Raw genomic sequence first — 23,626 nt, 5'->3', positions numbered from 1 at the left:
GAAAGCTAGCATGTCCTGAATGACTCAAGCTATAATTAGTCACTGATATTATGTTGTGAAAACTTAGGAAACCACAGCATCTTCCACAGTATATTTTTYCATGCAAAATACATTTCTTATGGTGCAGCTTAGGGCTCAGATCTAAGGAACTTAGGGTAGGCTAATTTTCACCAAGAGTCATCCCAGCCCATGGGGGAAAATGAGGGCACTCGAGGGGGACTGCAGGATGCGGTTGAATTGGCCTGGCACTTGCACAACTTGATTTCAAGATGGGGAGATAATGCATAGATTGGAGAGCTGCACCAGGGAGATACATCTGCAGTAAAGCAGTTTTGGACAGTCCAGTTTAAGGCTGAACTGACTTAAAACATCATATTTAGATTCTGCGCCACAAATCCAAATGTTTCAGTCTTTGCTGGGACAATGTCAAATCAAAAAACTCATTTGCATGTTATCTTTTTAGTAAAAGAGAACTCTTCCTTCAGAAAAAAAAATATTTGTGGAAAATTTTCATTTTGGAGAAAATTCTAGACAAAAAATATCTTAGCAAATCATAGGACTGCATGAATCTGTAACAATTGCTGCTACTAAAATAACCAGCAAGAGCTTGTCAACTTTTCATAAGTGGAACCCTAATATCAAGTCAGCTGGACTAAAGCAGTAGCACAGGGCAGGTCAAGGTGGTAGCAGCTCACAGTCCCCATTGCTTCTACCTCAACACAGCCCCACCACAGCACAAGGATTTTTTTTTTTTTTTTTTTTTTTGCCAGCCAGGTGAATCCCTTCCCCTTGAAAGACTTGTGCTCCTTGAGACCCTCCCCAGCTCCTCCCGGCACCTCAGCAAGCTGCTCCCTCCCCAGAATTGATTCACGACACAGGAGAGGCCATAGGCAAATCAGTGGGGYTATGTAACAGTATTATCATTTCTACCTAATGTAAGGTGGCTTCCGTGCTGGATTTTCAAACAGTGTTTGAGCCACACACAGCACATTGCCCAAAGCAGCTTATTTGMAAACCACATCCCCCAAGACCAAGATGCTCGCGTGGTAACATTTTGTGCATCCCCCATTCTGCACCCATTGTCTGTGCTGCCCGTTCAGCTAAGCAGAACCAAGAGATAGGGTTGTGTGCTTGTGCAGCAGTGCTGTGCCTAACCACTGCATTATCCTCCAAACTGAGATGAAGATAAACAAGAGGCACACGGCACGTCTTAATCTTCACTGCCAGTAGTGACAGCTTTACTCAATTTTAGWCAGCTATCTAGTAATCAAAATGAATTAAGAAACAGAAGGAAGGACTGCACTCAGATCCAATAAAGTGGTGGGCACTCTAACGCTTCAGGGAATCACTGCATAACTCACTCTTTTCATTATCACTGTGGGTTCCCCATCACTGTCATTAGACAGCATCTCTGGGCAATTCCAGTCCATCAGGAAAGCAGTATTCCCTACCAAATGTATTGCTGATTTTCATAAATAGCTGTCAGTCTAGCTTGTCTCACTGGGATGTTTATGCATGCGTGTCTGTGTTTATATGCTTTGAAGAGTCTAATAAGATGCCCTAGAAGTGGTATTAATTCTCAGCAAGTCTCTTACACCTTTAGCTGAGAACCACGCTTGCAATTGGTTGTGCCCCGATTCCCCCCACACTCCAATAGCTGAGGCAAACACGCTGCCATGCATGGTTTCTTTAGAAGGGAGAAGGTCATTTCTCCTTTATGCATCTCAAAAAAAGGAGCAGCCTCAAGAAACCTTTACTTCATTTCTGTATTTCTTAAAATCAGTAACTGTTTAAAAGAACTTTGGTCTCACAGGTTATCTGAGTTGTAGCTTTCATGTTTGGAAACAGACTYGCTCTCTTTTTCACATTCTCTTTTTTTAAAACCACCCTGTGCTCAGATTTCTAGTTTTATCCCCAAATTCTGTTTTGTGCATCATGCAAACAACCCTGATATTACTAAAAAGTGCCAACTTCCAAGCACATAAGTTKAATGTGAAGTAAGACAGCTCTCACAAAATCTATGACTTCAACTCAAGTTTACTGCTGTCATTAAACTCTCACGGACCAAAATCTGCAGGGATCTCATGTAATTGTACTACAAGGCAAATGGTTAAACGTAGTCTTCATAAATCTTGATGGCTGAGCTGTAAGCAAGSGACAGACACTGACTCTCTGCTAATTAAGTCAAGCACATAACTTCTCTTTATAACACTAATAAATAACTGTGGCCATTTCCTTGGGAACAGGACTCAAAGTACTGGATGGAAAAAGTTCGTGATAGGCTAAAAAAAAAGAAATCAAAAGGATAACGAGTTTCAGTAGAGGATGATTGTTCCACAAAGCAAAGGTAGCTTCCCGTATACGGGCAAATTCTGGCCCCATATTAACAGCAGTTAGAAAATAGATTTAGCCTGATAATTGACAAGTTTATCTTCAAGTAATGGAAAATGCTTCTGAAAAATCTGAAGAACATTGAAACAGCCTTTGATTTATGGATCATTACAAAATCATCCTGATTTCAGACTGTAATTTTTTTCTCTAACAGTGACTTGCCTCCTTCTATCTGAAACACCCCCACTCTTTGGTAACTCCTTCTTTAAGCTCTTTGTAACATCTCAAAAAAATCAAATGTCTGTTCTTACAGGAAAATAGTTTCTAATTAAACATACTGTGTGGGTGTGAAGAAAGCTGGGCCCACTCTTTGCCTCACTGATGCCAACAGAAAAATGTGTTTTCTTTTTTAATGTTAGTAGAAACAGGGGTACTTGTGCATTGCTGTTTGTTGCCTGGCTGAAGTTTTGAAAGAACAGAGGTTCTTTAGTACTAACAGCCAGCATGTTTTTTTTTCTTTAGGTTTGGTGAAAGAGCCTGTCTCAACTTCTAGGCTTGGCTGGAAACATTTGTGGCAGAGGGTCTTGGAGAGCGTCTCTGGAGATCAGAGCATGCCTGTTCAAGAACAGCTAGCCAAGAAGGTTAGTTATTTTATGCAAACATTAGTTGCTTAGGGGTCTACTCCAAGCAATCACCTCAGAAAAAAATCTTAAAACTCTTCTCTGTACCACATCAGAGCAAGATTTTGTGCTTTCAAATCAAATTCAAGTATTCTGAGAATGCTACAGTGTTTTCATGGTGAAATAGATTATTTTGTGGACTGAACATCCACCTCGATCATTTTCAAATATATTCCTATGCTGATTTGCCAAYTGAGTCGAGAAAGTAATCCTATATTTCTTCATTTTTCGCTTTCTATAATAATCCTTTCACAGAAACATTCATAAAAATCCAAGAAAGAGTTATAAGTTGAGGCAAATAGATAGATACAAGTCTTGCAACATCACAACATAATATAAAGAGATGTAGATGCAGTATGTTTTTCTTTCATCCAGGTAGCAATCTCCTTAGACCAGAGAATCTTTAGATGTTCAGACTGCAGATGAATTGACCTTCATCTCTTCAGTTCCCTCCCACACCATCTTACATATCACTAATACAGTTCTGTGTGCAGCTCAAGTACTGCAAAAGCATTTCGAACAATTTGCTAGTAAGTTACATTGGGTTCTACCTCAGAAAAACACATTYGAAAAAAAAAATGGAGGGGAAAAATAAGAGCTAAAACTTTTATCTAACATCACTAGGAACCATATTGTTTTTCCGAATTAGCTTTGCAAAAACACTACTAATCCACATAACATTAACATAGAGGTTCTTCCTCTATTTTAGATATATTTCCTGTGTTGYATGCAAGAAAAGTCGAGTTTGCTGGCTGATTACAGGACCTCATATTCCACTTAAATTCTTAATTATGAACACTTCAGTTATTTTTGCAGCAACAGCTGGTAGAGTTAGGGCCCAGTGTGAAATACGAAGAAATGAAGAACTTATTATACTTCAGCAACATAAAATTACATTTTCCTAGTAGAACTACACAGACTGTCACTAGCCAATCGCTTGAGGTCCCTCCAGTCCTATATGCTCAAAGTTCATATTCTTTGATCTAACTATATCTTTTCCTTTAGGCCTTAGCTTGTCTCTAGATGAGAAGTGAACTGGTCTTTCATTTTGATGAGACTAGCACTTCTCAAAGTTCACATGTGAATAATGTCAGCAGAGAGTTGTGCATCTAGCTGATTCAGAAGACACATTTGTGTCAAAATCTATTTTTCCCTGATTTCACTGAAGTGTTTTGATATGCTATGGTGCTTCACAAGATTGATGCAAACCCATTTCATAGGCCTCATCTCCCTCAACCCCCCTCCTTTCCTATAATCACATTCTATTTTGAAAAATACTTGAAGATGCCTTTATTTTTCTTAGTCTAAGATGCAGCATGGTTTGAAGACTTTTCTCTCAGACTTATTTCCTTACACTTTTTTTTTCTCTCTCCTCTGAAGGCCACAGCTCATCTGTATGGCAGCATCTTTTCTGCACAGCAAGAGCTTGGGGCCTTTCAGGTGGTCAGTTTTCAAGAATGATTTCAAGACAGAATTTTCTTTTAGTAATTTAATGATGTGGGGTTTTGTTGCCCGCTCAGATTTTAACATGCCATGTTGGTTGTGCTGATTTAAGACCGTAATAGGTTTTTAAAAGAAATATGTCTTTTCCCTCATCTTCAATGGACACGATGGCTAATTTTTTTTTAAAACTATCACAGAATACATAGTCACTTTTAAAAATCTTGCAAATCATACACTATTTACCTTCATGAATAGTGATGAAACTTTGGCTCCAGTTGTTTTAACTTCCTGCTTTTCCTGCTCAGCTCCTTGGAGAAGTGATTATAGCTAAGGACAAATGAATTAGATGCAAGGCTTAAAGGCATTCCCTCCTCCTGCTGCCACCCCACCTGGATGTTATTGTCCCTGTAGGAAAGGCAGCAGACCAAGCTGTGTGCCCGTGATTTGGCTAGCCCAGCTCTCAGTCCTGACGTGATGCAGATACGGTGATTACTGGTTTCATACTACATTGGTGTTGCCTGAAAGATAGCTACAATCTGTACTAGAGCCCTTGAGAGAGGGGCAACCATCTCTGGCAACAAAGCAGGGGAGATAGCCAAGAATAGTAATGCTGAGGGGAAATCTGCCGCAGTAGCCCCAAGCTGCCTGTTATCACTAGACTAAACAGAGAAAATTTTCTCCATTCTGGCTYCTGTGTAGCACAAAAGGACATCAGAAAGGTATGAGTGGCTGGGGCAAAGCATCACTTTAACCTCCAAGTTCTTAGCAGAGTAGCTGTTAGTGCATTACACGTAATTGCCTACATTTATGTGGCATTTTATGCTGACTAGTTATGACTGTACCATATATAATGCTCATGACATGACTACTACTTATTAGAGTAAGGATACAGATGGAATAAACCACATTTTTTTGCAAAATTGTTTTTTATAAAGTGTAAGGAAAAGTCTCACATACTGCATTGAAGTGTTATAATGATGTATGAAGATGGGACAAAGCTGTTGGTTGCAAAGGACAAAAGTTCATTATGTTAACTGAACAGCATTACTCCCCAGATTTATTTAAAACTGAACCAATTCCATCTTGCATAAAGAGTCCACCAATGCTATGTTTTTTTATGATACTGGGAAAGATTTTCAATGCCCTTGGGAGAAGAGCTGCACTCCTACAGATGTCATATAGTATAGCAATATAATGGATATATTGGGACAAACAGAGAGAAAAAGAACAAAGTATTCACCAACCCATTTTTTCTTGAACTAAATTTGAATTTTGCTTATTTAAAAGTTTGGAAGAGGTCTTCTTTCTTCTCCATTTTTGTGACCTTGTCTCAGTAGAATGGCTGGGTTTTGTACATTTACTATGTTCAGTCAGTATGAGCCATAATGAGTRCTAGAAATCCCACTTCTGAACTTGTGAGTTTTGCAGCTGGGATGCTAGATTAATTTTGCTGGTTTGGGAAGTTCAAAAATCATTAAAGTTGCTGAAGTCACATTGAACTTTAAGAGGAAGGCTACTCACTTGTCATGCTAACACCAACTCTATGGGGTTATGCACGTGCTGCAGGGAAGACAAGTCCCTGACCCACTCCACATATGTCTGAGCTTCACCCAACCCGAGAAGCAAACTGTCCTGCTGATCTGAGAAGGGAATTTTGCCCTAAGCACAGAATATGTTACTTTGGCTCTTCAGTTGAACAGAAATCCAATTCTATCAGAAAACAGCTCTGTTTTCTAAAAAAAGGTGGAGACCTTGGTTTGGGCTATTTCAAAGCCTAAATAATACAGATTTCCCATAAAATGGCAGCCAAATTTCTCAGAAGCCTTTGAAGATCACAGGTTAATGCTATCCCAAAAAACAACTGCAGAAGCATTGCTGAAGAATATGAGATTTCTTTTGTCAGGCATTGCTTTTAAAGTGGAAAAGGATCTGGAGGAAGGAAAGAAATGGCCAAACGRAGAATAGTTTGTCATTTCTAAGCGGATTCATTAGAATATTTTAGTAACTCTTGGAGAAGCCTGGTTTCCTGAAAGGGAAGAAGGGTATAGAGACAAAGATTATGCAAGGAACCAGTCGAGAAACAGTGTTTGTCTTTGTTTTGGTATTCCTCATTATTTCTCATTCTGGCAAAATTTGCATCAAATTTGCATCATCATAAAAGCAAAATGGCTTATGGAATATGAAACTCCACATTTTAATCTGATAAAATAGTCCAAATATTACAATGCTGATGTGATCTTGAATAGCATAAAGCAGAGACAACCCACTGTTAATCATTATGCTAATAAAAACTGATTCATTTAAATTTTCTTTTCCCCAATATTCTTTTCTTCTCTGCCATGATTTTCTCAGAGGACTCAGTACATATGAGCACAAGCAGAGGAAAGCTTCGTCATCATATGCTTCCTCATTTCAAGGGGTCAGTTTTGTAAGATGACCTTCACCCTCCGTAGCTGCCCAGCACAAAAAACTGGTACATTACTTAAGGCCTTTTTAAGCCTTTGGGGATTGGAGGTGTTCATGGCTTTTCCTCTAAGAAGCTGGAGAGGAATGAAATTCAACTTTGGCAGAGACAGTTTCTCTTTTGGCATTAGTCTGTCCTGGTTTGTAGCTTCTCTCCCTCTCTTTTTTTCACCTCTCTATTGTGGAAAAATGCTCCAAACAATTTATACAGAAGTTCAGGCATTCAGGAGAACTTCACAGTTTGCTATGGGTTTCACAGAATGACTCACAGAACCTATTAATTTGCTTCTCCAATATTGTAGGTTAAAAAAAAACAGTAATAAAAAAAGTCTAGCAACTCCTGTAATCATTCCACAGAGTCCTAATGGTTATAGTCCTCTTAGGGAAAAGCCTTTCTGTTCCTCTCCTTCGTCAGAAATCCGCCGCCTCCTCCATCTTAGAGGTAAAGACTAGCAAAACAAGACAAGTTTCCCAAAGAGGCTGTGTTTTGCTTCCCAGGAACAGCCCCATGGCAGGACATCTCCACTGCTTGGTGCAAGTGCAGGGCACTATATGCAGTTTTGGAGGGAGAGGGTCTCTCCCTATTGCGCAGCTTAGCTTCCTCAACTTCCCTGGTTTTCTTTGCTTGAGCTCCGTCTTATTTTAGCTCAGGTTGTCCTGTCAAAAGTAGACTAAGCAATCACAGAAGATTCATCCCATTTTAAAATGAACTTCATTTACTTTAGAGAGAGAAAAGTGAAAAAAGAAGAGTCTATGAGTTTCTGAAAAGTGCTGATTAAATACAACTTGCTCGATAATGATTTGTTGCCATCTCTTGACGAAGATGATCTGGTTCTTGAAGCTTCCACTGAATTTCATTCCTATTGTAGCTGAACTTGGAGGAAGTGACAAGGGAAAGATATTAATATATCTCGAGGCTGTGAGGGAGCTGTTTTTCAAGTGAGACAGAAGCAATAAGTGTTTTGAACACCTCATACTTCAGTGAAATCCAATTTTCTGTCACAGGTTTTGCACTGAAGTAAGACTCTGCTCGGAAGTCAAAGCCCGGGATACTAAGTGGCATCTGTAAACTGCATAGGAAATGAATGCATTTTGTTCTTTTGTTGCTTGCAAATGTACCCTTCAGTCTGCAGCAGGAGTGAATATTAGCCACTGGTGCTAGGCTTTGTGCTTAGGGAGTTTTGCACAGAATCCAAATTGCAGCTTTCAGTTCCTGTGAAGTCTAAAGAAAATAACTGTGAATTCCCCTGTTCAAGTGGCTCGGGAATAATACAAGCCTTCAAATGTTTCTGGAAGGTAGGGTGTCTCTGCTGAGACAGCAGCTCACCAAGACAAATTCAGTCCATAAGTGGTATAAGCTGTGGCCAGGGCCAGCAGCTTTGAGCCTTTAACCCTTGGAGAGTTTCCCGTGGGCTTGGAGCAGCCAGCCGGGAGCTGCTGCAGGAGCAAACACGGGCCCATGAAACAGCCAAGGGGAGGGGAGGAAGGGGGACAGTCCATGCTGATAGGCTACAGATTTGAACCGTTTGGGATGGAAAAGCAGTCTGCAGTCTCTTGACCAATTTTGTGTTGGCAAGGGTATTATAACAACAGTCTCCTTAAAGAGGATAAGGCAAATCCCAGTGCTGCATTTGGTGGGAACTCTGCATTCTCCATGGCTTATCCCAGTAAAGTGTTCGACCATTAGGGTAGATCCTGCAGAATATGTCACTAATGTGCTGGCCCTGTAATGCCACAAACCTATAGCTAATTATCCTCTGCTGGCTGCTCCAGGGCTGCAAGACTGGGATGGCWGTGGCAAGACACCCCAGCCCTTATTTCTCTAAGGATCTCAAGTTATTAGTAAAAGTACTCCCATTGCCTTAAGGGCACTTCCTTAATGTAGAAGTCTCTATCTCTTGGACTAAAATTTCATTAACTGTAACTGAATTAGATATAGCTAAGCCTCCGGATTGTATCCAGAAGAAGTAATATGCTTTTTACCTCCTGCCCAATTCACCAGTATAAACAAATTAGATACACACTTTAAGCATGTCATAAACTACTCCTGGCTTAAATTTATGCAATCTTAATAGCATCGCATTCAGACTAAACTCCCAAGTGAGATAAACACAGTTAGAAAATAAGGCTTTTGCTCTCCTGGAAACAAAATATATTCTTTTGTCACTTCTAAATAATGAGAACATTAGTACAAAACATCAGGAAGCATTTAATAGGACCTAAGTGGAGGATTTAGTAAAAATTTCTTTTCTGTCCAGGGGAGAGAGGAGCTTCAGAGAGGCCATGCCATGGCACGGACAAATGCATGGTTCTCCTTGTCCCCTCTGCCTCCCCACCTTCCCTTCAATGGAAACCACATCACAGTACAAAAGCCTGTTCCTTAAAATAGGGTCAGTGACCTGAAAGCAGGAACTGCTGGAGCTTGAAGCTTTGTTTTATTAATCAGTTTCCATGCATTTAGTTGAGGATTAGCATAGCCTGCCAGCTCTATCAGCATTAATTTAGAGTACCTTGAGGTATTGAGGACAGAGCTGTCTGCTGCTCATATAATTTCAGAGAATCGCCCCCACCCCACCCCCTGCCTGCTAAGGATTAAAAAACCATTAGGCCAAAATGAACACTTCAAATGTGCACTGCTCATTACGGGTTTGGAGTCACCATGGAAAAGGAAGGAAAACATGATGAAAGTGGGACTTGCAGGGAACTTTGCTAAGGAAGGAAGGCTGGGGTTGTCACTGCGGGGCTAAGCAATGAGGCCTGTGCCCGCCTACGAGCGCGGTGTGTATGTTCTGCAGCATGTCCTCCCGCCCCAGCAAAACTGGTATCTCCACAAGAGATCACAACCCCCTCACAGCACAGGGCCTCCCAAAGCTCATTAGCAGAGGTATCACATCTTTAAACAACACGCCTAAATATCTCTTAAAATATATTTCTTAAAAAAATAACCAAGAAAGATGAAAGAGATGTTTTCCTTTAGTATGCAGCGTACTGATACTGTGATTGCTTGTGTACCTCGSTTCCTCGAGGGTGCCTCAGCCACCCTTTGGGTTTTTCCAGCAGATTTGGGTTAAATTAGCATCTTATCCTACCTACTGAAGAAAATCTAGTAATCCTTAATGGACATTCACTCCTATTTTACCACACTTGTATTTTTACAGACTTTTTGCTGTGACAGAGAGTTTCGTGCTGTAGCAATCTGTGTGGACACTGGAAAGAGTCTTGAGGTATCCTAGCTCAGTCTRTCTGCCTACCATAGGAACAGTCAACTGTAGCTGTAATAACACAGCCATAATGCTTCTCAGTTCCCAGATTGAGAAGGGCACCTCGGCATAAAGCAGCAAGATCTGAACATCTTCACAGATCTTCATAGAACCTTAATCTAAGGAGGCCTGATTCTGGCCACTTCTTCCTGGCTGAACACAGGCAACAGTTACAGTATGGCCAGAAAACAAAAAAAGCATCCACAGAAAATCTCTAGTAGCATTTGGACACCTCAAATATCCATATAGTCTCACTATCCATTTTATCTGTCTGTAAAGCACTTGTCTTCTGCTGGGCTTATTACACATGTCAGAAATAGGTATCTTTAAGTAAAAGAATTTGTACCAGTGATTAGAAAAAGAAAGTGATCATTTGGGCTCTGAGTGGTCACTGAATACTCAGAGAGGGCTTTTTTCACCTTAGATTATACAGCGAACCTGGAAGAGTAAATGTAATCTCATGTTTGTCTTTAGTGTGAGGGTTTCCTTTGGGATGCAATTAGGAGATTAGAACAAATCTAAATTCTGATACAGGTACACCACCTGCTCAGTCATGCTGAGCAGCATGGCACCCTACCACAAAATAAACAATAAAAGCCTCTTGAAAATCAGGACAGGAGGACAAAAATAAAAAGCAGCTGCTGTTTGCCAACATTGCATCTCTTTAGACCAAAGTTCTAACAGATCCAGTGACCTTTTCTGCCAACACCAAAGCATGTTACTTTRGGCCAGACCCGCTTAGCTGAAAATTACAGTCCTAAGGATGCCTCAGAGCAATTCTACTGGAGGCAGCTCTGCCAAGTAGAGAAATCTGGACTTCCAGCCCACCTACATGCTCATCATTGACCCACATCAGAGAGTAAGGCCCTCATGGACCTTCCAGCCACCCAGCACATTGCAGTTATAGCAAGCTCATCAGTTGACACAAAACCTTTTGCTGTCTTGGCCATTTTGGATGGACAGAGGTTTGAGTGGGACCTACCTGATCCCTTGGGCTGGTGGGGCAAAGCTGGCAGTCATGGCATATGGGGGACAGCAACCTCTTCAGTCAGCACTGCAGCAACTAGAAAAAAGCATGAGGTGAAGTTATTTCCCCATAGGGCAGTACTTCCTCTTCCCATCCACCCGCAGTGCCGATCTGTCTCGAATGTCTACTTCCCCTCACAAAAACTGGATTTGGTCCAAACCAGCTATCACCATGTTGGGCACAGTTCCCTGCGAGTGCAGAGAGAAGGCTCTGAAAGCAGATGCTTTCGACACTGATCAGTCCTTCAGGCTTAGAACAGGCACAAGCATCCACCTAAAGTACGGACTGTTTTGCCTTTTGCCTTAAATAGAAATAGATGCAACATGAAGGAACTACATTCAGACACTGTGTACCAAACCAATGGGTGTTCTAAGACAACAGCCTAACACACTGCTTCTAAGGGTACTTCCAAATTTTCCTTACAGCTGGACCTCAGTGTTCTTTTGCACTACTGGCTGCAAAATGTGCAAAAACACTTTTCTTTAAAGAGTTGTTTACAGTGACCTCTACAATATAAGCTTAGAATACAGTTTATGACTTGTCTCTGGATAGTATCACATACTTGCACAGAAGTGCCTGGAAGAGGGGTTAGCATTATGCGGAGTTAGGACAATGAGCCTTTCTACTTTCAACAGGCTGGAATAAGAGTATATGCTGCCAGGAGCTCCAGTGGGTGCCATGCATTTATATCTCTCAGATTTTGGCATGTTGTACCTGGAGAGATGGTTTCTAGAGTCGTGACAGCCACTTAGAAGTGAGGCAAGGTACAAAGGCATACACTTTTTGGGTATAAAACAAAGAAATCCCTCACTATAATTATTCACAGGCTATAGAAAACGCATGCTATGCAGTGTTGATTGGCTGGGTCCCTGGCAGGATAGGCTGCTACTGACAGGAACTAACTAGCAAGTGCTTAATGTGTTTATCAATGTTTTATACAAACAGATGTGATTTAAGACATCTGCTTGCATCAGTGCTCATACAACATAAGATGCATCAGTTTTCCAGAAGCATTTGATGCACAGGAACAATGCCRTGAAATGCAAGGCAATGCAGAGGGTTACCTCTGAACCTACTCATATGGTTCCTCAGTAACACAGCATCTAGTTGAGGTCCCAAAAAATAAGGTGCTTAGGCTTGGGCTGGCACCCAGGTTAACACAGCAATGCCTCTCCTGGGTGACAGCTGGCTCTGATCCACCTGGCTCAGGCTGCGGGCAAAGGCCTGTGTACCATCACCTGGCAGTGTTGACATATGCCATGGGAGAGGCACCATCAGCTCAGARCAGCAATAGGGCTCCCTGCTCAACAGCAAATAAAGTCTTCTCTAGGATAAGCTTCCCATTAATTGTTTCTTTGAAGCCCTATCTGGGAGACTGCCATGAAACTCAGAAAGAGAATAAGATGATTGGTCTCATGCCACTTTGTGTGACTCACTTGAGAGACAGGAGCACAGCAGTATGGAGAAGATAATTAGTCCTTTGTGTGTATGTGCCTGTTTCCAGTTCGTTTGAGTGTCTAGCTCTTGGCCATTGTATTCAATCTTAGCTTTATTACAGTCTTAAAACTTGTTCTGCATGTGGAAGTTTGTACCTCAATGGGAGCTTTCATAACACAATAAAATACCACCATAAATAGCAGCAGTGCAGGCTGCTCYCTGGCATTTACATATAGTGCTCTTCGCTTGCCTCATTAATTTTGTAAGTATCCAAGATTGCTAGAAATCAGCATAATTTATACTAAAGCAGTAAGGCAAGCAAGCTGAAATACAAACATATTAAGCCGGGCTTACTTCTTTATTACATGTTGCCACAGACAGAAAACTCTTTCCTTGAAGGGAGAGAGAGGTCACTGAGATGGTGCTGTTTGACAAGCACCTCGTTGTATTTGTACCATGGGGAATCGTGGCAGGGGCACTGTTACAAAACAGGGATTGCAGCAAAGGCACAAGGAAACTGTAGCAGCAAGTGCTACCAGCAGTGCACAAAGTAGTCTGACCTCTGTGTAAGACTCATTGGTCCAAGTACTGCACGGCGGTGTGCAAAACCACTCCATAGCAGAGCTTCCTCCTTTCGTAGGATTTTTTTCCCCCCTATTTGTTCAAGTAGTCCAAATCTGAGAAAAGAATAAGACCAGCCAGTTTTGTTTTGTGGACTGTAGTCCTACGGGGCTTAAAGAACACAGCTGCACAGCCCTGAGGCAGACCCACCCACCAAAATCTGTGTTTGTTCTTTTTGGGTGGCCAGATTATATTTTCCAAAATACACAACTTCCCCCTAATCTCACAGATAAATTATCAACAGGCATGTARCACTTCTGCATACCCCACTCAAGTTTTCTTCTTCTCTAGATTTGCCACATGCATTCTTAACTAGACATTCCTGCTTTAGAAAATATTGCTTGGAAAAAAGAGAGGGTGCTGTGGGTCTTACAGGCCACGCAGACTTTGCTGAAAGTGTTGAGTGCTTGGTGACATGGCTTTTCCTGCAAGACAGATACTTTATAAGGCGTGATCCAAAGGCCCSGTCTCTTTAGCCCTCCAAATTAGAAGGCCATTTGGAGCACATGACAGCTCCTTCCGTGCCTGTTCTTCAGTTTTTCCACTGAAGGAAGCCAGCATGCCACAACAGAGTGGCTACCAACTTCTTGTCTATTTTTCACATTGCTCTTACATCAAATGCAGCCAGCTTACCAAGCTTTTGAAAACCTTCTGTACAGCTCTTGTCAGAAAAAGCACATTTCTAATTATTGCAGACTTGCTTTCATATTTTCTTTGGAAATAATTCACTAATATCAATATACARTCAAGGAAACCATCCAGCTCAATGTCCTGCTTCCAAGAAGTCTGGTATATAGAATAAAGTTTGGTATATAGAATAGGATACATATAAGTGATCCTACCTTTCCGGTTTCCAGAAATGGTGGTTGCCATTCAGATTACTGAGTTTGCTTCCAGTTCACAGTCACCACAATGTTGCTTTTGAGCTGCAAAAGTAGCATTCAGAGAGAAAGGAGGTCATGGTTAGAATGCAGAATTGCAGAATTCTCTTTTACAAAGAACGCAGCCAGCAGCGTGCCTGGCCTCACTGACTAGAGGGACACGTCTGTACTGCACACTACAACTCTTCAGGAGACATGAGAGGATTGGCAGAAAATTGATTGACATCTTAAGTCAGCTGGCTCCACTTCACACTTCAAGAATCCTTAATTTTCCCATTTCTAAAAGTGGGAAGACTGTTATTACAATGCCTTAATTACCTTGAAAGGGCATCAAAAGGCTTAATGAAATAATGTTTGCGAAGCAGTATAAGGTCCTTGCCTGTACTAAGTCTTCTTCTGTTAGTATTAATCTGTTCTGGTGCTTGTCTTTTACAAAATTACATAAATGAAGGGCAGAACTTAAAAGTGAAAGTTTCCAAAGACCTCAGGTTTCAGACTTTTCATCTTCACAGGTTGCAGCACAAAGGCACCCTCCAAGGCTTGTTCTAATCTATTCTGAGGTGGTTAATATTTGCTAGGTGTTGAAATGCTCGGACACATTTCACCCCGAGGTATTTAGAGTGGAAATCTGCAGAGGCAAATAAGAGAGACATAGCAGAGAACATATTAGCCTTCTTCTGGGATCTTGTGATTCTTTCCCTTAACATTTTTGCACAGTTTCAAGCCAATGATTAACTTTCCATTAGCAAAATAACAGCTATAAACCACCAGGGGAACTTGCTCTTGAAATAACGGTTTGGGTTGAGTTGGATTCTGTTCCATACCAGTGTCGAGGCACAGTGGAAGAGCAGAGGTTACTTAGTAGGCTATTACTGCAAATAGCAAAAAGAGAAGGTGGGGGGAGGAAAAAAGGAAAGAAAAAAAACACAGAAAAAAAATAGCTTAAGGATTGTTTTTTTCAGTGGTAACTGAGAAAACTCATTAGGCAAGATTGGAATGATCAGCTGCCTATGCAGTAAACTGGCTGCAAGAGGAGCATGCAGCAGCCTGGCTCCGCAAGGGGCAGGGCAGCTCTGAAGATGTCCTGCAGGGTTTCTTACTCTCACTCCATGCCTGGGAGCAGAGGGCAACATGTGCCACCTGAACACAGGCTGCGAAGAAGGTAAGTGGGGACAGACCCAGGGGAGCTGGCAGCACATCCCAGCCCTAAAAAAGGAAGGATGACACTTCAGGACAAGAACAACATGAAATTGAAGCAGGAAGAGGAGAGAATTTTGAAACCAACAAACAAATCCCTACCTCAACCACCCCCAAAACAAATGAGCTAAAAAACAACCAGGAGGACAAGAGCTGTCGTGAGTCCAGAGGTGGTCATGGCCACCAGTGACATGGAGGGGCTGGAACAGGAGCAAATCCTCACAGTCACCTGTGGGGATGCAGGCCCACAAGCCAGAGCTGTGGGGCAGGGAGGGGAACAGCAGGGCGACACGCGCTTTGCACCCTCTCTTGACGTTGACAGCGGTGGCCTTGGCAGCCTCCAGGATTGTGAGCCATGTGGAAAGATGACACAGGCAGTACATCGCCCATGGACTATGGCTTGGTGACCAACTGATCTCAGCTTTCATCAGCTGCTAAAAATACAGGGAACATCAATACGTATGGTAAAGCTCAGTGTTTTTCCAYTTGCCTTCAGCCACGCTGATGCTCAGCTTCTGTGTTAGGGCCTTGGATACAATGAGTAGCACTTAAGTACTCACATGAGCCAATGCTAGTAGGTGAGGAGAAGGGTGGCACAATCAAGTTCTTAATTTTGATACAGAATGTAAGCAGCCTAAAGAGAAACTTAATTCAGATGTCTCAGTATGCAGTCTTTTTTATTACACCCACAAACCACCCACAACCTCTAAATTGCTATTCTTTAGAAACACCCTGCAGTAGTTTCTACGTTCCAACACACAGCCGTGTTGTAGGCTTAACTGCTGGATTTTGTGCATGCACTTGCAAAAATAAGTAATGGAGAGCTTGATCAGACAGCAGAATTTTTTCTCAAATGACACATTTTAGTATTAAAGGAAATGTATTCTGTTATCCTGCTGGCATGGAATAATGAAACTGTAGCTTTTCCTCCCCTGCTTTTTCCTTCTTCCTTTGWATCTTGCAAAGCAGAAATGATCCTTTGCTTGTAGGCTGCAGCAGCCCACAGAAGCTCTGAGAATAGTGTCAGAAACCTACAAACCTGCACCGTTAATTGGAGCCTGTATCACCAGTGGCACTTTGGAGACTCAGGGTGTCATTTAAAAGAAACAAGGTACTCTGCAGATGCCAGAGGCTGCCATTTGGTAGCAGAGGGAGGACGCTCCTGCACTGCTGAGAAACRTGAGCTCCATAGCGTTCTTGAGCCGAACATGGGCTGCGAGATAAAACCCCTTTCCCTGGCAGCCTGTGGCAGTCACCTCTGTCCCACCACAGCTACAGGGAGGTACGTGGCAGTCATGGCAAACAAAGCACATGCCACTGCCATGTTTGCATGCTAAGATATGCACGTTATTATTCAAATTCACTGCTTGGTACTGCTGTATTTATTGTCCAATCACTGTAACTCTCAGGAGAAAACGAAAGGAAAACAACATGATGCTGATATTTAGGCTGCCCTGTAAATTTCTGTTTTGTTTCTTGAGCAACTGTTTTCTGCCTTTTTTTTTTTTTTTTTTTTAATTGTAGTCTCAAGGCAAAGAAGAGAGGAAGACTGAAGGGAAAAGAAATAATTTTCTTCCATTTCAGACTACTGAATATAGTTAGAGAACAAAATCTTTCTAGAAAGCCACTTCAAAAAAATTTCAATATTCATCTTACTCATTTTACACCACTGTGGTCCCCACMGTAACCACAAGACCCTTAGCATGTACAGACTGGTAATGCCTTTTCCTCCTTAAGTTTCAAAGCATTAAGACCTTGAGAGATAGGGAAATATTGCCAGCCCTTTTTCCAYGTGTACTTGGGGGCAAAATCTAAAATTTCCAAACAGAACAGTAACAGAAGTGATATAGAGCTGCAGAAGAGAAGGAGACTGGGCAACRCACAGTTCTGCTGCATCTCCTCTGGACAATACCAGCCGAGCCCTTGCACACAAAGCAGGACGGTGCCTCGGTGAGCCGTGGCTGGAGAGCCGGGCACATCCTCCTCTGCCTGCCCATCCCCATGAGCAGGTGCTGAGTCAAGCTCTCCTAACGCCGGGCTTCCTCCCAGGCAGGGACCCTGAACTGAGTGCAGTGCCCTGCAAAAAAATGTATTTTCCTTTACYGCAAGGAGAAAAATGTTCTGTGAAGCTAAGTCTGCAATATATTATTAAATAGAATTACTGACAAGGAAAATTCAGGTTCAGACAAGGAAAACCTTTAAACAAAGCAGTGAAATGGGAAACACTGTCCTTGGTCTAAGGCAGCAGGACATTACTGCTCATCCTTTCCTGCCACCTCTTTCTGCTGGTAGTTGAACCCCAAGAAACAGCCATCATTATATTGTGAATAGCAGGCTCCCCCTTTCTGCAGTACCCTGTTGTAAAGCCATTCATTCATCTGTTCCTCGGTTTATCTTATAGCTTCACTCTATGTATATTAGATTATTATATAGACAAAACCATGGTTCAGCAACTGGGAATCAGCTTAGGTTGTTATAGTAGAAAAGACTCTGGAGTTTTAAGTCCAACTGTTAGCATTTCTAGCAAGTAATCTGATAACTGTGGAATTCAATGTGTAACCTTTAATATAAAAGTACTGTAGACTCATCAAACAAGAGCCTGATATGATCCTCAGCTTTAGCTACTACTCAGATATATCTTTCTCTAAGGTTTCCCCCCCGATCTTCTGTATTCTCCGTTCCCCAGCAATTCTTCAAGAAGAACCACGCAGATCAGCACCCCAGCAACAGAAAATCCCACTGCCTCTCATGGGTAATTTTCCAAGTGCAACTCACTACTGCATTTATAATTAGGCATCTTGCTTTGCACATAATTACATAAGCTATTTCAGAGGCCAGAAACAAGAAGCTAGCATCTCTCCAAAGTGAGAATTATTTCAGGCACACAAAAAGGTGCTCTGTTCTCCTAGCAACCAAAGTTGTAAAATAATGTAATCGTATCCAAAATAATGCGATAAAAGATGATGTGATACGGGTATGAGGTTGCTACGGCAACTGAAATAAGCTTAAATGCATGTATCTTGAATTTCAGACAAACAACCAAACTGTATGTAAAGTTTCATTTTTAATTAATCCTATGCTRTTTACAGTCATCTCCATTCATTCATCTTTTGAATCTATTGTTCATTCCTCTCTAAATGGCCTTCACCTTGTTCCTGGTGGACCTAGTTCTTCATTTGCTTTCAACTTTCTATTTTTGACCCTAGTGATGTAAAATTATTTCATCTCTGCCTGTTTGATAGAGACAAAATGTTTTTGCATGTCAGCGCATCACCTGCAGCCTTGTCTTGTCTTCCTTTCTTTTTTTAAGCAGTCTTGTTGCCTGCGGAAATGTCCAACGGTGTCAGGATTTTCTTAGCTACTCCCTCCACACACACTGTAAGAATAACCAAAAAAAAGTGCAGCCAGAAGTGAAAGTGTCCGTCGGAGGCTTGAGCTAGGAGGGTCCATCTGCCCAGCCCTGCTCCCACCAGGCGTGGGGACAAGCCCTCCCACGGCGGGCTTAGAGAGTGCCCAGATTCTTAAACAAACCAGCTGCTTTGCTCCTAAACACTGGATTCTTATCACAAGTCACGTTTTAAAAAGACATTTTCCATGTCTTATGTTTCCTCCTCTTTGAGGCTGAATAAAACGCTGATTTCCATAGAGTCAAACATGGAATCAGCCCATGTCCTGTAACAGTCCCTATGGCACTATGTGAGGAATTAATGGTTTTCTGGATCAGGATTTTATTCTGTTTCATCCCTCAGTTATTTTTGGTGTGATTAAGAAAGATACAATATTTAACCTGGTATAGCCATTAAAATTCATAGGTTTGTATGTTTTCCAAAATCTTTCTCTCGCAGCTCCAGCTTGCTTGTACTTGCACTCTTTCCTTCTTACCTTCTTTTCTATCTACCCATCTATATGTTTTCTTAAACATAGGTATTCTTTTCATTTAGATCAGTGGCCAGCATACCTATGCCCTGGCAGTGCTATGCTCCATCTTGGCTGCTGACACTCCACCTCTCCATCCCAGAGCTGTGTTCTGGGGCAATGCAAAGTGTCCCAAAGGCTGCTTGTTCCAGCTGAGTCACTGTCCACACCAACAGGTTGCCAGCCTGTTCTACCCAGGGCTAGTCCCTCTAATGTGTGAGGGTTATTCATCTGTGAAGTTACTGCTTGAGTTAATGCGGTGAGCTTTCAAGCAGCAGCATTTGCAAGACACCAGCATCTTATGGAGGCCAGGCCTGCTCAGCATTCGGTGTGCTGTCTGGGGTCTCTGCAAGCCCCAAAGCCAAGTCAGATGGGTATGTTCTCCTGAGAAAGGCTCAACAGTCACAGGCCTGCCCCAGCATCTGGGCAGGCTCTTTGTGGCCGAGTCTTCTGCCTTCCACACATCAGAGGCAGCTTCTCCTGTGTCAGSAGCAGAGCTCCCTTCCCAGTTACCTGTTACAGGGGTGTGAGAGTCACCCCACAGCAACACAGCACATGCAGCCAGAAACATCTACAGAGGGGAAGGAACAGCCCCAGATAACAGCTCAGCTGCACCCCATCTACACAGCATTTTACACATTGTCCAAATGGTGTGCTCAGGARACTGCAAATTGCATAGGACCCTCCAAAACACTGGCAAGTTTTGAAGTAAAATGGGTGCTTACCATTTTTTAACTAATTCCTCCTGTTTTCTGAAAGCAGATTAAAAAAAAAAAAAAAAAAAAAGGGCTTTGAAATCCTACTTTCCCCATCCCCAGAGTGTGTGGGGGGATTCCTCCGAGCTAGTTAGCAACAAGACAGTAAACCCTCATAACACCATTAATGACTTATACTAGCACAAGAAAGCCTGCACGCCCCAAAATACACCTCGAGCTCTCTTCCAGTTGCCTTCCCACAATGGGTCTGTGTGGGCAGCATCTGCCAGCAGGAGTCTGCGTTGGTACGTGAGCGAGCGCTCAAAATTTCAGGCTCCAGGAGCTCTGCCCACCACCACCTCCGCTGGGYGGTCGCTTGACACGATGCCTCTCGGCTCCACGCAAAGATTCATGACTCCCAGCGGCCCAGTTTAGCTCAGGGCCAAACTACAGGTAGGAGGGTATTAAACCACCCTAGCAAGCAGCTCCTCCCTGTGCTGTTTGCTCTTGAGGTTGCCCAGTTTGAAGATAAGAAAAGCAGCAAGCCAGGGATAGCATTTTGCAGGGGAAAAACGAGCAGCGGTTTCCTCCCACAGAGCCTGACTTAAAGAAGTGCTGGTTAATGATCCTTTCCCTTCTGTCTTGCTAGGCCTGTTTTCCATTATCTGCCTCTGTGCTGACAGCACAACTCACGTCTCAAGTGCCTACACAGGCATTTGTTTCTTGCCTGCTAAACTGAAGCAGTATTAACCTAGCAGTAAGAGCTCTGCCACTCTCAACACTTAAAAAGAGGGAAACAATCCAGAGGAAGGAGGGGATTAGGGATAAGAAATACCCTCAGTACCCTCAGCTCTGTCTGCAGAATCATACCTAGAGCAGACACAAGGCAGCAGAATCTGCAGATGCACCATGATGCTGGGGACAATTCCCCTTTGCCTTCACCGCTCACCTTATCAGCTCTCTGCGTAACGCTCACTCCGTTAGTCCCTCGTCCTCTGGGGATGCCCATTTTGCTAGGCTGGAGAAAATCTTTCTGCTAATACTCTTGTTTCTCTAGGGAAGCTCTAGACTCTTCCCCACGTGATTGCACAACCTGCCTTAGCTGAAGATGACTAAGACCAGCAAATTTGGTGTAGAAAAAGTCATAACAACTGGCTAAGCCTGGTAGTATCGAAGTCACCTGCCCAGCAGCTGGCACACACAGCTCCGCATTAGCTCTTCGAGGATGCTCATTGCCTGGCTACAGTGTGACCTAAAAATCCCCCAGGTGACACAAAACAACAGAGAAAACAAACCTCATGGAAATATCATTTGTCCAGCTTTGATTTCTTCTATTTTTTTTGCATGGTGATGAAAATAAGACTGATAACGTACCTTCTTAGAACATACGACTACCTCTTGGGGTGTAATAAAAGTGTTTTTGTGGAAGAGTTAGTTCCATAAGGATTTTCAAAATAATATGCTGTATCACAAGTTTAGGATAGTAGTAACCTGTGCAATATTCTTAACAGTGACCCATAACCTTTGATCGCAATCTGAGGATGAGAAAAATCAGTTCAATTTGTCTCTGATGTTGTACTAGACTAAGGGAAGTACCTGACTGGCTGACACTGTGCACGTATTTCGGTACCACTTGCCTCTGCCTTCCTTCTCTATCCACTGGCCATACAAATTAACCCTGGCTTGTGATACCTTAGTATCATCTCAACAGCCATCCCACTAGGTTCAGTAGCAGCAGCCAATATGTCATTGTAAAATCTAAACATATAACCTATATCACAAGATAGGGCTGAATTAAGCTTTGCACAGGTTTTGCTTTGCTCATGGTTTTAAATCATAGATCGGAATCTCTAACTCCTTGATCACACAATTAGAAAGACAGCTACAGCATGTCCCGCAAATGACATTTGCTTATTTTATGTCTTATTTAAGTGCCTCTAAACAGAATGTATGATAGGATTAGGTCATAGTATTTTTCCTCAATGTGCTTTCTCAAAACCAATGTTTTGGTCTCTCAATTACATAAACCATAATTTCTTTGTAATGCAACAATGGCCACAGTGAGGCTAACATTTCCTTGTAACCTTCCATAGCTCTAATTCCATTTGTGTCTGCATAGAGCCTTATTTAATTTATTTCACTTATAACCCATTAAAGTCACCAGAACTTAAGCATGCTCCTATACGCCTTTACTTCACAGCCATAGAACAACTCACTATATTTAGAAATTTTGCCTTACCACAGCAAAAGAGATCTCTAGTAATCACTTCATACATAGCATTCTTGTTCCTTCATTTCTTATAAAGCACCACTTTTTTTCCGTATCCATAGAAGTCTAATCATGCACTGCAACCGCTTGTCTAGTTCGAGATAGATACATGTCTTCTSTGCATTCCCCACTTGACATACTGACAAGTTACACCTCAAAGGCCTAGAGCAGGGTTACTAGGGGGAGCGCGCTTGGAGACACAGCTGTCAGTCAGAGCGAGGCGGCTTCATGTAGTCACACTTGCTGCATCTGATCTAAGAGGCCCTGCCAGACTAACTCCCTTCTGCAGACCTCACACATATACACACACAGCAGTTTCCTACTCGACCTGGCTTCCAGGCTAGACAGCACTGCATGGTGGAGGGTACAAAGGCTTGGGATACAGCCTGAATTTAGCCCCCCAGACTGTTAAATGTTGTATTTCATCAATCAGGAGTGGCAAATATGACAATATGAGGTACGAATGTCTCCCTGAAGCCTGTCACACTTCGGTGGGGCTGTCAAAGGGAAGATGGGTAAGGCTTCCCTACTGAGCACAAGTAAAATAAAACTCTTTTAATCGTGACATTTAAAACACAAAGGCAGAATAGGCTGAGAAGTGAGTGCTCAGGAACTTGGGGAGAAAGCTGTGACAGTAATGGCCCGTGAGCTTGTTGCAATATGGCTGAAGGGATTCATCTGAGACTGAGGGAAAGACATTTTAAATTCTGTAAGATTGTGGAAGATAACTTCCATGCAGCCTGTGTCTGAGTGAAGGAGTGGGATCTGCAGATTCCTATGTGAAGGTCTTGAGTCAATATGGGRTAGAAGGCATGTCCTACAAAATGCACTCGGAAATTAGGACATATAGTGCCTCCTTCCAGGCATCCAAAAATGCAGGTCTTTAAGAGGTGTTTCTGAAATACAGACCTTCAGTAACACAAACAATGATAGAGAAGTTTGTGTCAGAGAAGACTGTGAACATTTCAAGAACGAAACACTTTCAGAATAAGCAACACAGTGCTGGGTAGTGAGACATCCAGAAAGAGAGATCAGAGATCGGAACTGAACTGAGCGATCAGAGTAGCACAGATTTATGCTCCAGAACAGAGATGATAGACAAAGCACAGAGTGAATGAAGCTGGCTCACAAGTGGATGACAGGGAGACTGGAAATGCTGCAGAAACCAACCATGCCTTTTGCTGGTACACTGAAGAAAGAAAACAATCCCTCTGCAGAAATGCTGCAAGAACATCCGAAGGCACAAACCCCCAAACCAGGAGGAACAAGGAACTGGTTACCACAAGAGAACATAGTAGTTGCTGAGGAAAAGGAACAGCGTAGAAACTGAGTCAGCTGGGAAAAGATAAACAGAGAATCCTATTTAAAAAAAAAAAAAAAAAAAAAAAAAAAAAAAAAAAAAAAAAA

At 42.3% G+C, this 23,626-nt stretch overlaps 1 long non-coding RNA gene across 1 annotated transcript in view; it reads right to left on the bottom strand.

Annotated features, from left to right (window-relative positions):
- The window catches only part of LOC112957294, a 36,751-nt gene that overhangs the window by 7,697 nt on the left and 5,428 nt on the right, over positions 1–23,626 (bottom strand). Inside the window, exons 2-3 of the long non-coding RNA XR_003251193.1 lie at positions 14,105–14,188; positions 11,160–11,240 (exon numbers count right to left, since the gene is read on the bottom strand). This is a non-coding gene — a long non-coding RNA (uncharacterized LOC112957294). The remainder of the gene's footprint in view (positions 1–11,159; positions 11,241–14,104; positions 14,189–23,626) is intronic.

The sequence above is a fragment of the Nothoprocta perdicaria genome, unplaced genomic scaffold (genome assembly GCF_003342845.1).
Source record: "Nothoprocta perdicaria isolate Ctin4 unplaced genomic scaffold, notPer1 scaffold_71, whole genome shotgun sequence".
In the NCBI taxonomy this organism is placed as follows: domain Eukaryota; kingdom Metazoa; phylum Chordata; class Aves; order Tinamiformes; family Tinamidae; genus Nothoprocta; species Nothoprocta perdicaria.
Note: the sequence above shows the minus strand (reverse complement) of the source record. Positions and strands in the feature narration are given on the sequence as shown.